Source organism: Eriocheir sinensis, chromosome 45 (assembly GCF_024679095.1).
Source record: "Eriocheir sinensis breed Jianghai 21 chromosome 45, ASM2467909v1, whole genome shotgun sequence".
NCBI lineage: Eukaryota > Metazoa > Arthropoda > Malacostraca > Decapoda > Varunidae > Eriocheir > Eriocheir sinensis.
Window position 1 is genome coordinate 108,829 of NC_066553.1, and position 17,500 is coordinate 126,328.

Here is a 17,500-nt window from a genome sequence, read left to right on the forward strand (position 1 = left end):
CAGGGGTTGTGTCCCATCTCCTGGGATCTGTTCATCTATAATTCCTTCCCTTCCATGTCTCTCCGAAGCATATGACCACAGATGTTGGCGCCGGAGCTAAACAAAACTTTCCAAACTTTCCTTGAGGGAGCTGGCCAGCCTGTGGACATTTATATCAAAACTGGACACTAGAGACATAGGACAGTGCAATGATGCTGGCATCTGCTGCTGCTATGATAATGTATGTTGTGTGGCATTTTAACCCGTCGCTTCTGCGATTAGCATGGATTTACGCCTTCACTGTTGTAGCCTGGTTACATATACTTCAGGTCATTCTTTTGCTATCTGTAGTGGATAGTGGAGTGTTTCCACCATAATGGTACTGGTATGTGGATATTCCCTCCCAAAGGAATACATTTTCTTCCACTGAATTGTAGCAGCTACTTTTGTTCCATTCCTGCTTAGCTTGGTGATGTCTTCTGATAGGAAATCCACAGTCAAAGGGATTAAGATTGATTTTACGTTAAACAGAAGTTACGTGGAAATTGAGCATTTACTCTCTCTCTCTCTATATATCCCCCAACACTCCTGACATTCCCAGTACCTGAAAGGGGCTTGAAGGAGTCTTTAGGCCAAGGACGTTTAGTTTCCTCATGTCCTCCAACATCTGGTTTCTCCTGTCCGCCCAAACTCACACGAAGTGCCTAGTTTGAACTCCTACTTGGCATCCCTGGAAGATCCCAGCCTGCTTGAGTTCCTGCACAATGGCACTGGATTTGGGTCCTCCTGGTCCTCTCTGTCCAATGCGAAACACTGCTTATCCACATCCTCCAGGAAGAAAATATTCCCTAACGTACAAGACATATTTCTGTGACCATTTTATTTGTGCTTTGTTGTAGCAGAAAAGAATTGGAAATGTCATGATTGATTCTTTTTGTTTCACTTGTGGGGTCTTGATCCAACAGACGTTTCCCCCAAATCATAGGTTTTCTTACTTATGTTCTGTGATGGATAAAATCGGCGAATTATGTCACGTGAAAAAGAAGTGGAAATCATTTAAGATTCTTTTGTGTGTGTGCAGGGACCTGTGATCAGTGGACAGCTTTATGATCTTTGACTTGCCTCCTTTCATTCTGGGGGGTTTCTTGACACAGGAGGAGTGGTGAGGCCATTGAAGCTTGAGGGTCAATGATCTGTCCTCGAGTTCCTCAGCCTGAATAAATAAATCACTGTCCAGCGCCTCTTGCTTGCTTGCAGTTTTCTTCAGCTTTTCCATTCTGAGGGGAAAAATACCTTGCATAAATCGAAAACACTTTATATTGACAACTGCAGATAAGAGAAAATTTAGGAAAGCTCTTGCTTGCCCAGCACAGTTTTTCTTCGGCTTTTCCGTTCTGAAGGAGAAAGATATCCTTATAAATCATAAACACTTTACATTTTGTCAACTGCAGATAAGGAAAATTTAGGGACCATAAAAGTTAAACACACTTTAAATTGTTGAAGCTGGAGATAAAGGAGAAAATACTTAGGTCATAAACGAGAATGCATTTTGGCTGATCATACTATGCAGATAAAGGAAAATTTAGCCACTAATCTTTTACACTGGTCTTTTAAGGGGAAACTATGTATGAGATTGCCTGGTTAAAAGGGGGTGACCGAACCAATTGAGGCAGCATTCTTTTGTCAGCGGTATCGACGGCGAGATTCTTACTGTGCATCATGTGGTGAAGCAAGTTAAGGAAAAAAGTGGTCTATAGTGGGTTGATTCATAGGCCCCTAAAGTTGTGTGATTTTCTGTCAAACTCGACTAGCGTTGGGTTTATAAGTCTAGCAGTCACTTTAAAAATGGCAAGTTCCCCTTCTTACACTATAAGCCTCATGTATTTGTTTTGTGATAATAATGTCCTACCCTTTGGCATTGATGTCTGCTGGATTTGTATCTGTTCTGCAAGGGCCGATTCTTCTACGAAGGTTAGGAGAGCTTGTTCAAAAGAGCCTCAGCAACTTTCCGTCTGCACTCCCCTCAGCAGCTCTCCTTTGTCTTTGAGCTTGGAGGCGAGGAACCTGGAAAAAGATGGACAAATAATAACAATAATAATAATAATAATGATAATAATAAGTAATAGTTTTAATTCATGGCTAATGACATATAAAAAAATACGACAAAAGAGAAATCAAACAAGATTACGAGCGAGATACATAAGCGCTTCAAGGAATCCAACAACCTAATAATTATGAATCATTATTGCGTGTGCCTGGCTGGCTTATGCACAACATACACAGTCTACACGAACAGAAGGCCCAGCCACTCTAAGTGATTATATTTCTTGTGGTATTAAGAACATAGGAAGTCTGCAGAAGGCCGGTGAAGGCTTGTACCAGAGGCAGCTCCCTTGAACCTAAGCTCCCGTGAATGCGGCATTGGATTATTTCTCGCAGTAAGCAATAAACAAATCAATATACATATCCGTGGGTGCGCCTTACTTGTTGTTGAGTATCACTGTCCTGGCGCTTGAAGGATCTCCTGGAGCTGCACGATGCTCTCTTCTTTGCTGGTCGCCGAGATACCCTCCTTCAGCTTGGGGTCCCGGATGATGCTTTACGTCGTCGCCCTTGTCCGTTAGCGTCTTCCATGTGCGGTTAACCAGCTTGGAACACCCTGGGCTGCTCCGCTGAGGGGCCTGCTGAGGAGCCTGCTGAGGAGCCTGCAGGGGCGGTCATCCTGCAGGTGCTCAAATGGGTTTGTTGTTGTTTTGGTCTCTTGAGTCTTGATCTTGATGTCACAGGTGGCTAGAGAATTTCCTCCCCAGCCAATGAAGCCCCTTTGTATCAGCAGCTATGGTCTGGAGTGGTCGTGCTTCGCCCCACTCGCCTCTAACTTTTACCATATCTTCTCAAGCAAGCAAGAACAAAAGGACCATAACAAATAGCAGTCAGTAGAAAAAACTACAGTAATGAACACAGGCACCCGTAAGCACTGCGGGAGGGGAGTTTTTCTGGAACAATGATCGGCAGTAGAGTGCTCCTTTGAAAGATCTGATTGCTGGCAACGTTTCTTCATCACCTGTGACTCGTCCCACCTTGATGCATTAATGTCTGTTACGCCACGCTACGTAATTTCCTCCTTTCCTCTCTCTCTCTCTTCACTTACACATTATCCAACATTCCTCCTCTCCTCCGCCCTTCTCTCTCTCTCTGCCTCTCTCTCTCTCTCTCTCTCTCTCTCTCTCTTCTTTTCCCTCCTCATTCTTCTTCCTCTTCCCTCCTTTCCCTCTCCCTTCTGATCTTCCTCCTCTCTCTCTCTCTCTTCTCTCTCTCTCTCTCTCTCTCTCTCTCTCTCTCTCTCTCTCTCCAACTTAACATTCACTGAAGTAGAAGAAAGCAAAGTCTTGGTGACATTAAATTAAATATGATTTCACTTGGGGTTTAACCCGGTAGGTCATGTTTCTTAACCCTTATAGTGCCGGAGCCGCCCGGGTGGCTTGGCTAGTAGAGTGCCACGAGCCACCAGGCGGCTTTTCACACACCTTTATTTTGTTCCATCACTGTGCGTTTATAATGAATTATTACGGTATATTTTTTATGATGAAACATCCTCAATAATTAAACTTCATCATTGAGAAACCTATATATGCTTGTTAGTAATGGTTAGTCTGTAAAAGAATGAACTATGTAAACTTATGCTTTTGATGATGTCGGCACAGGCAGATTAGGCTATTAAGATATTACATTATTTTGAGATTACCTCTCCGAGTAGGAATGTACGTTGTCCTTTAGTCTGATAATCTTATAAACAAACACATTTTATCATTCTACAACAATAACAATAAACTAGGCAGCATAATTTATTTTTACACACACACACATATATATATAGATATATATATATATATATATATATATATATATATATATATATATATATATATATATATATATATATCCATATCCTCCTCACAGCCTCCGTAACTAAGCTTCACATCCACAGCTCTATCCCTAGCATCTCTACGTCTCCCCCTCCCCTTTTTTTTACATCTGGCCTGTAGCACCGGTTGGCTTTTCTTCGAGGCCCTGGTGGTCAGCCCAAGCCCGTCATAAGCGCAGGCAGTTTTATAGTGGCGCCAGTTATGCTTGGCTCATGCTGCCCCAGAACTCATTCTTGATTCATCGGACGGTTTCCTCTAGAGTCTGGGTTGATGGGTGGTCTTCTGGACAGCATGTGGTGGGTAGTCATGAAATGGGCCACTCGGCAGTGACTACAGAAAATCCCAGGTGGTAGCGTGGGGATTTGAACCGACGTTGTCCATGGCGCGTTATTGCTGAGCCTGCACGCTAACCACTCAGCCACCGCCATATCATCCTCTAAGCCTCCTAATCAAGCTTCACAACCACATCCCTTTCCACAGCATCCTCTAGCCTCCCTAACCAAGCTTCATTATCCACAGACCAACATGTAGCCAAAGACCCTGCTGGCTAGTGACTCCCTTGGGCTGGGCATCACCTCAAGTCTTCCAGCACACTCTGGCAGCTCAGCAGGACCTTCCCCCACTCCAGAGGCATCTTATCACCCAACAGTCTCCAGCAACCTGTACCACCCCTGGGGCTCTGCTTACGGCCTGCCCAGTCCAATGTAACACTGAGATGGAAGGGAAAGGTGTTGACCTTGTGTGTATCTTGACCCATTATGTTCTATTATGTTAACCCGGTACCAGCGACGGGCCAAATTTGTGGCTTTACTGTGTAGAAGCAACGGAGCCAAATTTATGCCATGATATAAACCGACCATCTAACACAGGAAGAAGCCTACCGGCGCAATAGGCCGCATGACGTAAAAAGAAAAAAAATAATCATTTTTTCCTACAGTGTTTTGAAAATAGTGTTATGGTTGTACATTCCAATGGTATAAACAAAATTTTCTCATCATGTCACGTGTGAGCTATGTAAAAGAAATGCAAATATTTTCTTGTTTTACAGTTAAAGTTATGCAGAATGGGCACGAATACTGCACGAATTATGCACATTAATAGGTGGAATCAAAATGGGCCTAAAACCTGCTAAGTCAAAGATACCTTAAGAGGCTCCGTGGATTAGGTTGAAGGATTTTTCACAAAATCAAACCAGAGGAGTGTCCACACCAGTGCCTTTTATTAAGCAGCATTTCTTGCATTACAGAAATATATTAGAATATACCTGGCGACTCCTGTTATCACTGAAACCAGATTGGCAAGATCAATTCTGTGTTGACTCCTTGAGTCCTTCCCTCCCCACCGCAGCTAACACCTGTCTCTTCCTCTGATATATTAGCTATAGCAAACATATGAGAGGAGGAGACAGGTGTTAGAGATGTGACTGTAAGCTGAGGAGGAAAGGACCAGCAGGAGGAACAATGCATAAATAACATCGCCAATCTGGTTTCGTGCTATGCTCTTTAGTGGGAGTGGTATTAATTTTTCTTCTTCCAGATGTGGTGCCTGGTGAGTCCCCCTAGCTCACACATGCTCTGCGCCAGGAGGAGGGGCATGTGTCCAGCTCAAAATCTCTTGCCAGGGTGGAGGGATGTCTTGCAGAGTGGTTAAGCAGCCTGCCTATCCGACACACTTAAGGGCCGCTCGTCTGTCCGGGAAAGGGGAAGATTAAATAGTTATGAGGGCTTATGTATTAACGCTAGAACCGTTTCCTATGTTGTGTGTGTTCTCTGTCAATGGGGAGGCTTCAAATAAGGTCAATTCAAGGACGCTCGCCGTGTCTCTTTCAAGGCCCAATGCTTGCAGTCTTTCTCGAGGAACACTATTAGGAATTATGAACTTATTGGACTTTTAATTTCTGTTGATAGTTATATTGCTCTAGTTATTATCTATTACTGATATATATATATATATATATATATATATATATATATATATATATATATATATATATATATATATATATATATATATATATATAGTCCTTTCCTTTCCTTCCTCCCTCCTTCATAATGCACCTCACCTTCCAATATATATATATATTGCTGGAAGCCGTGAAGTAGTAGAAATTAGTAAAGGAATAAATACAAAAATTCAATAGGGAGGGAGGAAGCAATAGGAAAGGGAGAGGGACAAAGAATACAACCGATAGGAAAAATACTGGAAGGTGAGGGAGCATGATGAGGAGGGAAGGAAAGGAGAGAGGAGGCAATAGAAGGAATAGGAGAAAATGAAAATGGGAAATGAATCAGTAAAACAATGATAAAACAGTTTACATGAGCAGGAAAGAGAGAGGTAGAACATAAGGACCATGGGCCTGAGACCTCATCAACAGTAGACGGTGCTTACGGATACGAATGTAACGACTTCATACGAGAACATTCTATACAAATATCTGAACATTACATTTTATACGTGAATATTATCTCCTGTCTACGCATTTTGAAATTCATTTACTCTTAACATCAAAACTCTTCGCATGTAAGCTATTGGTGTTTATTTCTATGTGTTTGTGGGATAATAGTTACTCACCCTTCGCTGTATAGCACGCAGGTGATGGCAGTGTAGTGGACATCAATCTCAGCTCCCGTCTTCTGTTTAGTCTGTCTCTCGTTCTCTCCTCTCCCTGCAACACAACAAAAGTCAGTAGATGTTATAATGTATGAATCAGATACAACCATAACCTTCGTGAGTAAAGGGAATGAAGAGAATGTAATGAGGAATGTAATGTGGTGGCTTGGGCGAAGGAAGAAGAGGTGACTGGAAGGAGGAGGAGGAGGAAAAAGAGAACTGAAGGGGAAAATAAGGAGGAAGAGGATAAGCAAAGAAGGAACTGAGAGGTGAAGGAGGGAAGAAAAGGGATGCATGATGGAATGAGAAGAGTAACAGCTGAAAAGGAGGAGAAGATGAGAAGGAGGAGGAGAGAAGAATAACAGCTGAAAAGGAGGAAGATGATGAGGAAGATGAGGAGGAGGAGGAGGAGAAGAAAAGCAGCTGAAAGGAGGAAGATGAAGAGGAAGAGTGAAAATGGAATAGACATGGAGAGAAGAAAAGGAATGAATGAGAGAATGAAGAGAACAAAGGCTAAGGAGGGAGAGAAAGAGGAGGGAGGAGGAGGAGGAGGGAGGGAGGTGGTTGAGAAATAAATAAAATATCTCCTGGGAAACTTTTTGTTATTTGATCTTCGTATTCTGCTGCCAGCCATATCAATGCTCTCTCTCTCTCTCTCTCTCTCTCTCTCTCTCTCTCTCTCTCTCTCTCTCTCTCTCTCTCTCTCTCTCTCTCTCTCTCTCTCTCTCTCTCTCTCTCTCTCTCTCTCTCTCTCTCTCTCTCTCTCTCTCCATTCACTCCTCCATTCATTCACTGCTCCAGAAACCAAATGAATGGGCAAGACTTCTTCAACATCTCATTAAAAGGTTCGAATCCTCCATCATCTGCCTCCGCACTCACCCTCATCAGCTTTAGTTAGTAATTGCGGCCAGCGTCTTGTATGCCAGGAGGAGGATCGGATCGCACTGAATGGGATGTGAGAGGTATAGGACCTTGTCTGTGAGGGTCATGGCAAGCAGAGGAGGAGCGGATCGCATTGAATAGGATCGGGTCTTATCTGCATCACTGGGACGTGCTTGGAATAGGATCATTTTGTTTTCGTGGGTCGTGGTGAACAGGAAGGGATTGGATAGCATTGAATAGGATCGCCTGGCCTGCATGAATAGGATGTTAAATTAAATAGGATCAGCAATGAGTAGGATTGTCTTCTTAGGTGAGCAGAGAAGGATCGGATTGCCTTTATGAATACGATGTACGTTGAACAGGATCCTCTTGTCTAATTTGCTTGTGGGTCGAGTGGAACAAGAGAAGGATCAGATCGCATAAAACTGAATTGAATAGGGTGTCTGCGTGGATAAGATGTGCGTTGATCGTCTTCACCCCACGAATAGGGATCTTGTTTGCAGGTGGAGGGAAGGAGAGAGGGATCGGATCGCATTTAATAGGGTCAGGGAGGAGCTTTAGGGTGAGACAAACAAATAGACAACGTTTTGAATACTTGGTGTAGTGACTTCTCTTCTCCGTTACTCATCTCCTTTCCTCCATTACTCATCTCCTTTCCTCCATGACTCATCTCCTCTCCTCCGTTACTCATCTCCTTTCCTCCGTTACTCATCTCCTTTCCTCCGTTACCCATCCTCTCCTCCGTGACTCATCTTTCCTTCGTTACTCATCTCCTATCCTCCGTTACTCATCTCCTTTCCTCAGTTACTCATCTCCTTTCCTCCGTTACTCATCTCCTTTCCTCCGTTCCTCATCTCCTTTCCTCCGTTACTCATCTCCCTTTCCTCCATGACTCATCTTTCCTTCGTTACTCATCTCCTATCCTCCGTTACTCATCTCCTTTCCTCCGTTACTCATCTCCCTATCCTCCATTACAGCTCATCTCCTCTCCTCCATTACTCATCTCCTCCTCCGTTACTCATCTCCTTTCCTCCATGACTCATCTTTCCTTCGTTACTCATCTCCTCTCCTCCGTTACTCATCTCCTTTCCTTCGTTACTTATCTCCATTTTTCCATCACTTATTTCCGCTCCTTTATCACTTAATTTCCCTAACACAGTAACTTGAGGTCCTGCCAAGTCGCCTCAAGTCCACCTCCTCCTCCGCCGTTGACTGATCCCCAAACTTCGACCCGCAACAGCAGGTCCTGAGTTGGCCCTAAAATTTCTATCAAGTTCATGAAAGTTTGTTCCCCGGCCTTTTCCCCCGAGGGTTGGGAGGCTGGCAGGGGACGGGCGAGGGAAGACGGGGCAAGGCAACGGGGCGAAGGGGATGGGGCGATAGGGCAGGGCGAGGGAAGGACGCTATATACGAGGTCACCAGGCTAATACTACGGTCGGCATTATGAGAAGCTTTCGTCCCTTACATAAATTCCTTTCAGAGGACAAAACGGAGATCAATCGCGTTGTAATAAGTGTTTTTTCATGTTCTTGGTATAAGAGCATCGTCGAGCTACCGCCAGGATCATAGAACTACCCTGAAATGCCCCAAACCCATACGAGTGAGTGAGTGAGTGAGTGAGTCAGTCAGTCAGTCTCTCTCTGCCTCAGTAAACACAAACAAATATGAATTTCATGCGTCCATCTGATTTATAAGCGATGTTTATGATAATGTTAATGACCCCCGGGCCCCCAGATTATCATGCATTACTAACAAGTGTTCTGGTAATTGCGCTAAGGACAAGCAATGCCTCGGATGAACGCGGCTTTCGCTTCAAGCTTCGCACGAGCCCGGAGTCTAATGGGTCCTTCCCTATGGTATCGCAGCCCACTATTAGAAAAAATCTCCAGATATAGCGAGGGTGTGTCGGCCGGAGTGGAGCTACGCGGGGGATTAGAGGAGCTTAGTGACGGAGGAATGGAGATGGTAACGGAGATCTGTAACTGAGTGGAGATGAGTAACGGAGAGTGAGATGAGTTAAAACTATTCTTCTGCGTCAATCGTCACCAGGTCGCCTCAAGGGACAAATACCAACACACAAATACAAACAGTCATGGTAGCGCCGTGGACTCTACCTCTTGAAACTCTCCTACGCGACAAAGGGACGAGAAAAGTTGATCCCAAAACACGCTTTCTACGCCTCGCCCCTTGTCTCCCCAGAGTGGCAGCCTCGCGGGGGTAACTTCATTTTGGTGTAAATTTATCGAATTTAACGCCGGCGATGGATCAGTGCCCGGGAAAAGATGGCGAGGAGGAGGCAACAGCGGCAGTAGCATCAGGGTTATAATTGGGTGCAAGCTCTCCTCGGCAGCCTGCAATCTTTCCTCATTACGAAGGACGGGAAAGGAACAGTGCGGAGGAAGGAACAGGATGAAAAGACGAGGAGAAGCAACAGCGGTGGTAGCATCAGGGTTATCATTGGGTGCAAGCTCTCCTGGCAGACTCAATATTTTCTAAGAACGAAGGACGACGAAGGGACAGACGAAGGACGAAGAAACAGCATCACCACCAGTGTCATCATCGGTGCTCTCCCCAGCAGCCTCAAGCTCTCCGGCAGCCTCAAGCTCTCCAGCAGCCTCAATCTTCCCTCATCTCGGCGCCTCACTTGGTTAGCAGCACCGACGAAATTTTTACTTTAATCTCTTTTAGCGGCAGTTCATAAACATCCCCGGCGGGGAGAGAGGGAGGGAGGCAGGGATGGAGGGAGGGGGAGGATAAAAAAGGAGGGAGGAAGGGAGAGGGAGGATAAGGAAAGAGAGGTGGGAGGGAGAGGGCTGAGGAAAGGAAGGAGAGGGTGAGGATAGGAGGAGGAGGGAGGTGAGCAGGGGAAGGAGGAGGTGAGGACAGGAAGGAGGAGGAATGAGAAAGGGTCGAAGTCAGCGCTAAACACCTTCTGAACAAGCTCGTCAATCCTATCACTGGCCAATTTCGTCCGTGCTGGTGGGTACTAACACCAAGCACCGCACAGTACTGTATGGCGAGCTACACACAAGGCGCCATCGTCACTATAAAAAGCCATCTCTGCGTAGTATATCACAGCCTCCGACGGTTAACACACGTATCTACCGTCCAGTCGTTGTTGAGGGATGACGTTCGCGCAGTGTAGTTGACTCTAACCCCATTTTCACACAACGCTGTCAACCTTAAACGATGACCAACGCAACAAGTTCGCTACATCAATACACTTCCACAAAACAACGGAAATCAGTTAATGTAAAATGGCTAGCGATGTGTGCTGTGAAGACGCCGATACTCTGCTGGCAACACTACTCAATCGCTTGTTTCAAAATGGTGGTAAGTTAAGCACGTGGTCACTGGACTATATGGACCAGTTTACAGTCCAATACAGGAAGTTTGTGAGCTCCCCAACCACACAATATACGACGAAAATTCCTTGTTTGGCGTTGATACAGAAAGGAGGAAATTTTAGGAATCCACACGCAGGAAATCTCTTTATTAGTACCTGGTGAGGTGGAAATTACGGATCACTGAGGAGAATATCGTTTGGTTTGGGCGCTTATAATGACTGTGATGTACTGTCGAACTGGCCCTATTATATAACAAGTCCGCTTTAGAAACTCACCCAGCAAACACAACCTCACGACACCACGATTTCTGGACCCTGAACGGTAAAGTCACCCTGAAAACCGGTTAATCTTCTCTGTGGCCTTGGAAAATGGTCGTAATGGGAGCCCAATAGGTTTGAAAATATGGACATTAATCAGGACCAACGTTACCAGATTGTCGTACTCAGAGCATAGTACTTACCGGTTTCTGACTACGAACTATTGCCAAGAAACATCAGGAATCAACTGTTTTAACGATAAATATAAATGAATCTAGTTATTGGGGCCCAGGAAACAGTTTTGGGGTCGGAAGTTGGTAAATATAAGAGACTGAGTACGACAATCTGGCACGTTGGTCAGGACACTTGTTAGTCAGTCAGTCAGCCACTATTTCTATTTCTTCAGCGATTAAGGATTAAGCGATGATTTAAATGCTACGAGTCTCACCTTCAGTGTAAATCAAGCAGGAGCAGCGGTAATGACGGACACGGGAGCGTAACAGACGGGCGTGGCCGTTCCCTCCCACCTCCCTGAGACCACTGAGCCAGCCTTCCCGGCCGTGACGTCACCGAAGACTCGACTCACCACGGCCTGCTTGCTTCGATGCTTCATGACCCCAACAGGACATTCTGATTGAGGAAGGAAACACGAAAACATATGTACTTCCTAAAACAAAAACAAAACATCACATATTCACTAAAACCACGAAAACATCTACCTTCCCTAAATAAAAAAACAAAAAAGATAAAGCAAACAGCTAAAATGATTTCTGGAGGATCTAATTAGCGTCTGACTCTACATTTATTGGGATCTAAATCTTTTCTGACAACTAAATCCTTATGCCTGCCTTCTGATCGAGACTTCCTGGCGAGCGGCGGCCGGCGTAAGACTTTTCCATTCCGACTATAAAAAAATACGAAAACTGAGAGAGAGAGAGAGAGAGAGATTCGTTATGTATGTATAAAAATAAATCGTGGTATTGGAGATTTTAGACCCCCCCTCTCTCTCTCTCTCTCTCTCTCTCTCTCTCTCTCTCTCTCTCTCTCTCTCTCTCTCTCTCTCTCTCTCTCTCTCTCTCTCACACACACACACACACACACACACACACACACACATTCATGCACACAAACAAAAGCTTCGCTCACTCTCCTTTTTTTTCTTTTATTTCCCAGCACTCAACAACAACAACAAAAAAACAACAACAACAAAAAAAAATAGAAATGAATAGTGAAATAAAAAAAAAGAAATACTCGTCGCTCGTGACTCGTAAATTTAATTAGACGAAGGTGTGTGTGTGTGTGTGTGTGTGTGTGTGTGTGTGTGTGTGTTTGGCTTCGGCTTTTTGATATGTTTTTTTTGTTGTGTTTTTTCCTCTCTCAGTCACGGCGTCCAGCGGAACATTTTTCCTTACATACAAATGACTTCCAGAGTGCTACGCGTATGTGCGATAGCTCTTTTGGCGTGTGCGTGTACGTGTGTGTGTGTGTGTGTGTGTGTGTGTGTGTGTGTGTGTGTGTCAACTTGCATCTACAACACAGTATTATCCGGTGCTAGAAAGGCTTAACCCACCCCTTCTACTACTACTACTACTACTACTACTACTACTACTACTACTACTACTACTACTACTACTACTACTACTACTACTATTACTACTACTACTACTACTACTACTACTACTACTACTACTACTACTAATGATACAAGGCCAGTTCGACAGTCCAACCCAGCCCTTATGGCAAGCTTAAACCAAGCTATATTCTCTACAATGATCCGTTATGTCTACTCAATATCAGATACAAGAGAGATTTCCTGCGTGGTTTCCTATAATTTCCTCCTTTTGGTATCAATGCCAAACACTTTTTTTTTTTTACAATAAAGGAGACAGCTCAAGGGCAGAAAAAAGGAAACAATAATGAAAAAGCCTGCTCCTCGCTGCTCAAACAAAAACTAGTCAAAAGAGGTGGCCGAAAGAGAGGAATTTTCGTAGTATTTCGTGTTTGGTTGGGGAGCTCACAAACTTGCTGAAGTGGACTGTAAAACTGGCACACAATGACTACCAAGCCACAGTTAGGTCGGTATTCTCAGACGCTTCCAACGTCAACTATTACCAAAGGCCGAGAAGGAGATTAATCGGGTCATTATGAGTGTTTTTTTCACGTTCACGGTACAGAAGAAGGATCAGACTACCACCAGGGTCATAAGAGTGCCTCTGGAAATACCTAAAGCTCCTACGAAAACCCTGTAAATGTGTGTGTTTGGGGACCGGTGTTTAAGAACATGGCTCTCCGTATTAACTGCAGCGTTAATACGGCGCGTGCACTGTGATCACGTTTGCTGTGGGCTCTTCAACAACAACTGGCAGTATTGCATCGTCCCTGTGTGCTGCCTCCTCCGCCGCCGTCAGCCGTCCGCCGTCAGCCAGGCAGCCAGCGAGTCCAGGGGAGTCAGGCGGCAGCAGCAGGCAACGGCTCAGTCCCGCTATGAATACAATATACAGTCAATTTCCTCTTAATCCGTGGGGCGTGCGCGGCCTCGGCGGGCAACAGGTGGCCGCTCCCCAGGAGGCTCAGGTGAACACGGGCGCGAGTGTCACTTTACTGTCACGCAGCCACGACGTGACCGACTCGCTGCCGGGCTGACGGGAAGCCGGTGTTTCGGCGTGAACGGTTGTCGGTGGGCGGATCGTTGTCGGGTTACTGTCTGGGTGTCGGCGGCACCGCAGGCCTTGGAGGAATTACGTTCACCTTTTCTTGAGACATCGCGCTGGCTGGGGCTCAAGCCGAAAACCTGTCCATACATAAAACGATTTCTTACACGGCTATGTATAGAGAGTCTTGATAAAACACTACAGAACGTCCTTCATAGTACCAAACGCTAATATAAGACAGTATACAAAAACACGATTATTGGCTGGCGGTGAATAGGAGTCGCGGATTGCCGGACACAGACGAGGACGAACAACAGGAGGCTGGAGGTGTGAGATGAAGGCGATTAGGCTGGGTAGGGGAGGCAGGAAGGCTGGGGAGGGAAGAGAGAGGCTGGGGAGGGATTTGATTTCATTTGATACATTTGAGATATACACATACATATAACAGTATACATATATAGCCTCAAAAGGATGAAGGTACCTTTGTTGACTTCACCCCAACCCTGCTGTATTGTGTCTTAACATTACCTTACATTAGATTACACTAGGGGGGAGGGAGAGAGGCTGGGGGAGGGAGGTAAGTAGGTAAGGGGAGGGAGGAAGGGAGGGAGGCTGGGGCTCTTCTGGGATCACGAGACTGGGACGTGACCGGTGCAAGGACAAGTCTGCTCACTCCGTCTCGTCTCACACATCGATAAAAAAGAAGAAAGAAAAAGAAAAGGTATTTTTTTTATATTACGAGTCTCTCTCTCTCTCTCTCTCTCTCTCTCTCTCTCTCTCTCTCTCTCTCTCTCTCTCTCTCTCTCTCTCTCTCTCTCTCTCTCTCTCTCTCTCTCTCTCTCTCTCTCACACACACACACACACACACACACACACACACACACACACACACTCTACCGCATTTTAATTTTCCTCATCAACAGCTAACCATAAAGTGTAGTCTTTCACTCAATAACAGAGTCTGATTTGCACCTACACTTTCCTTTTTCTTTTCTTTTCTTTCCTTTCTCTTCCTCTCCTTTTTCTTCCTTTCCTTTCTCTTCATTTCCCTTCCCTTCCCGTAACTTTCCTTCCATTCCTTTCTGTCTTTCTCTCTTCCTTTCTTTCTTTTCTTTCTTCGTTCCTTTCTTCGTTCCTTCCTTCCTTTCTTCCTTCCATTCCTTTCTTTCTCTCTCTCTTCCTTTCTTTCTTCGTTCCTTCCTTCCATCCTTCCTTCTTTCCTTCCTTCCTCACTAGCGTAACGAGAGGAAGGAAAGCAGGAAAGAAAAGGAGAGAGGGATAGAGAGGAAAGACGTGGGTGTAAGGGAAGGGAGGGAGGAGGAGGCCAGAAGTGGGGGGGTGCGTGGGAGAGAGGCCAGAACAGGTAGATGGATCTGCCGCAGTCCGCCAGGTGGTGAGTGAGATTGTGTCAGGGGAGTAGGTGTTACCGAGGCGCGTTTGTCCAGCAAGGATTCGGCTTTTTATTTCACCTTTTTATCCTGTGTGTGTGTGTGTGTGTGTGTGTGTGTGTGTGTGTGTGTGTGTGTGTGTGTGTGTGTGTGTGTGTGTGTGTGTGTGTGTGTGTGTGTGTGTGTGAAAAATAGGAAAGGAAATAAAAATAATAAAAAACGAAAGTGATAAAATTGCATAAAGGAAAAAACGAAACAAAAATACAGAGCAAGGAAGAAGAAGGACTGGAAGCAAACACGAACTAAGGGAGGAGGAGGAGGAGGAGGAGGAGGAGGAGGAGGAGGAGGAGGAGGAGGCGGAGGAAATCAGTCCATTAATCTTGCTTCCTTCATCTTTTTGCTTATTCCCGTGTTCCTATTTTCTTCCTCCTGCTTGATGGTGAGGCTGTGTGTGTGTGTGTGTGGGGGGGGGGGGGAGGCCACTCACTCTCTCTCGCTCTCTCTCTCGCTCTCTCTCTCTCTCTCTCTCTCTCTCTCTCTCTCTCTCTCTCTCTCTCTCTCTCTCTCTCTCTCCTTCCTTTCACTTCACTTTTTCTTTTCCCTCCCTCTCCTCTTCTTTTCTCTTCTCTCCTCTCCTTTTCTCTTTTCTTCTCTTCTCTTCTCTTCTCTTCTCTTCTCTTCTCTTCTCTCTCTCTCTCTCTGATAAGACAAGAGCAATCTCGTAACATCACTTCTAAAACCCAGACTCATCCCGGCTCTTAAGAAAATAACTATACCTTACAACTCTCACAAACTCCTATGAACACAATCCCGCGTGACAACACAACATCTTAACTCTTTCCCCATTCATCTCAGGTGGATAAAAAATATACAATGTTTTCGCCCGGGATCGAACCGGGGACCTTGCGCGTGTGAGGCGCACGTGATAACCACTACACTACGAAAACTGTGAAGATTAGAACGACACATGTGGGCCTGATGGTCAGTCTTACGTCATTCCCCGTGAGGAGAGGCGTGACGTGTATTGTGAGTGACGGTTCTGCATTGTTGGGGTCACTACTACTACTACTACTACTACTACTACTACTACTACTACTACTACTACTACTACTACGAGTACTCCTACTACTACTACTACTATACTCCTCCTCCTCCTCCTCCTACTACTACTACTACTACTACTACTACTACTACTACTACTACTACTACTACTACTACTACTACTACTACTACTACTACTACTACTACTACTACTACTACTACTACTACTACTCCTCCTCCTCCTCTTACTACTACTACTACTACTGCTGCTATTACTACTACTATTTCTACTACTACAATTACTACTACTTTTACTAATATTACTACGAAATCTGCGTCCTCCGCTACGAGTTATCAATTTTTCAGTCACCGCCGAGAACCTAAGACTACCCACAGGCCCTGAAGACCAGCTATCAACCCGGACTCTAAATTCTCACCAAAAAAAAATTAGAGATGAGCTCCGGGGGGCAGCATGAGTCAAGCAGGATGGCGCCACTATAAACACTTGCCTGCGCCATAGTGGGCTAGGGTCGAGCACCAGACCCCATCAAGAAAGCTTCCCCCATTCACAGGCAGAGCGTAAAATACCACCACTTCTAGCATCAACACAACGAACACTAAATCCCTAAAGTCCCTCACACACTCGCGTATTACGGCCATAATTACTTCCCGAGGTTCATTATCTTTATTTACAGACTAGTAATGACGTCCTCCTTGCCCCCGTCCTCCGCCTCCGCCTCCACTCCCTACCTCCCTATCTCTCTACCCCGTCCTATATCGACCCTCCCTTTCCCTACCCTTCCTCCCTCCCTCCCTATCTCTCTGCCTCTTCCTATATCTACCCTCCCTTTCCCTACCCTTTCTCCCTCCCTCCCTATCTCTCTACCCTCCCTTTCCCTACCCTTCCTCCCTCCCTCCCTATGTCTCTACCCCTTCCTATATCTCTACCCTCCCTTTCCCTACCCTTCCTCCCTCCCTCCCTATCTCTCTACCCCTTCCTATATCTACCCACCCTTTCCCCTCCTTCCTCCCTCTTCCCCTCCTCCCTCTCTTCTTCCGCCCTCCCTTCCTCCCTCCCTCACCTGACAGCTTCCGTCTAATTGTAAAGGTTAATTGGATAATGGTTGGCTTGGAGGACTTATCTCTCTCTCTCTCTCTCTCTCTCTCTCTCTCTCTCTCTCTCTCTCTCTCTCTCTCTCTCTCTCTCTCTCTCTCTCTCTCTCTCTCTCTCTCTCTCTCTCTCTCTCTAATCCATTTTTATCCTATTCTTTTCCTTTGCTCTTATTCCTCTCTCTCTCTCTCTCTCTCTCTCTCTCTCTCTCTCTCTCTCTCTCTCTCTCTCTCTCTCTCTCTCTCTCTCTCTCTCTCTCTCTCTCTCTCTCTCTCTCTCTGAAGTGGGTTGTATTTTTGGTCATAGTT

At 45.4% G+C, this 17,500-nt stretch overlaps 1 non-coding gene across 1 annotated transcript; it reads right to left on the reverse strand.

Annotated features, from left to right (window-relative positions):
• Positions 1 to 15,914: 15,914 nt before the first annotated feature.
• Positions 15,915 to 15,987, reverse strand: Trnav-cac (transfer RNA valine (anticodon CAC)). The gene has a single exon. It is a non-coding gene; the product is annotated as a tRNA-Val (tRNA).
• Between the last annotated feature and the right edge of the window lie 1,513 nt (positions 15,988 to 17,500).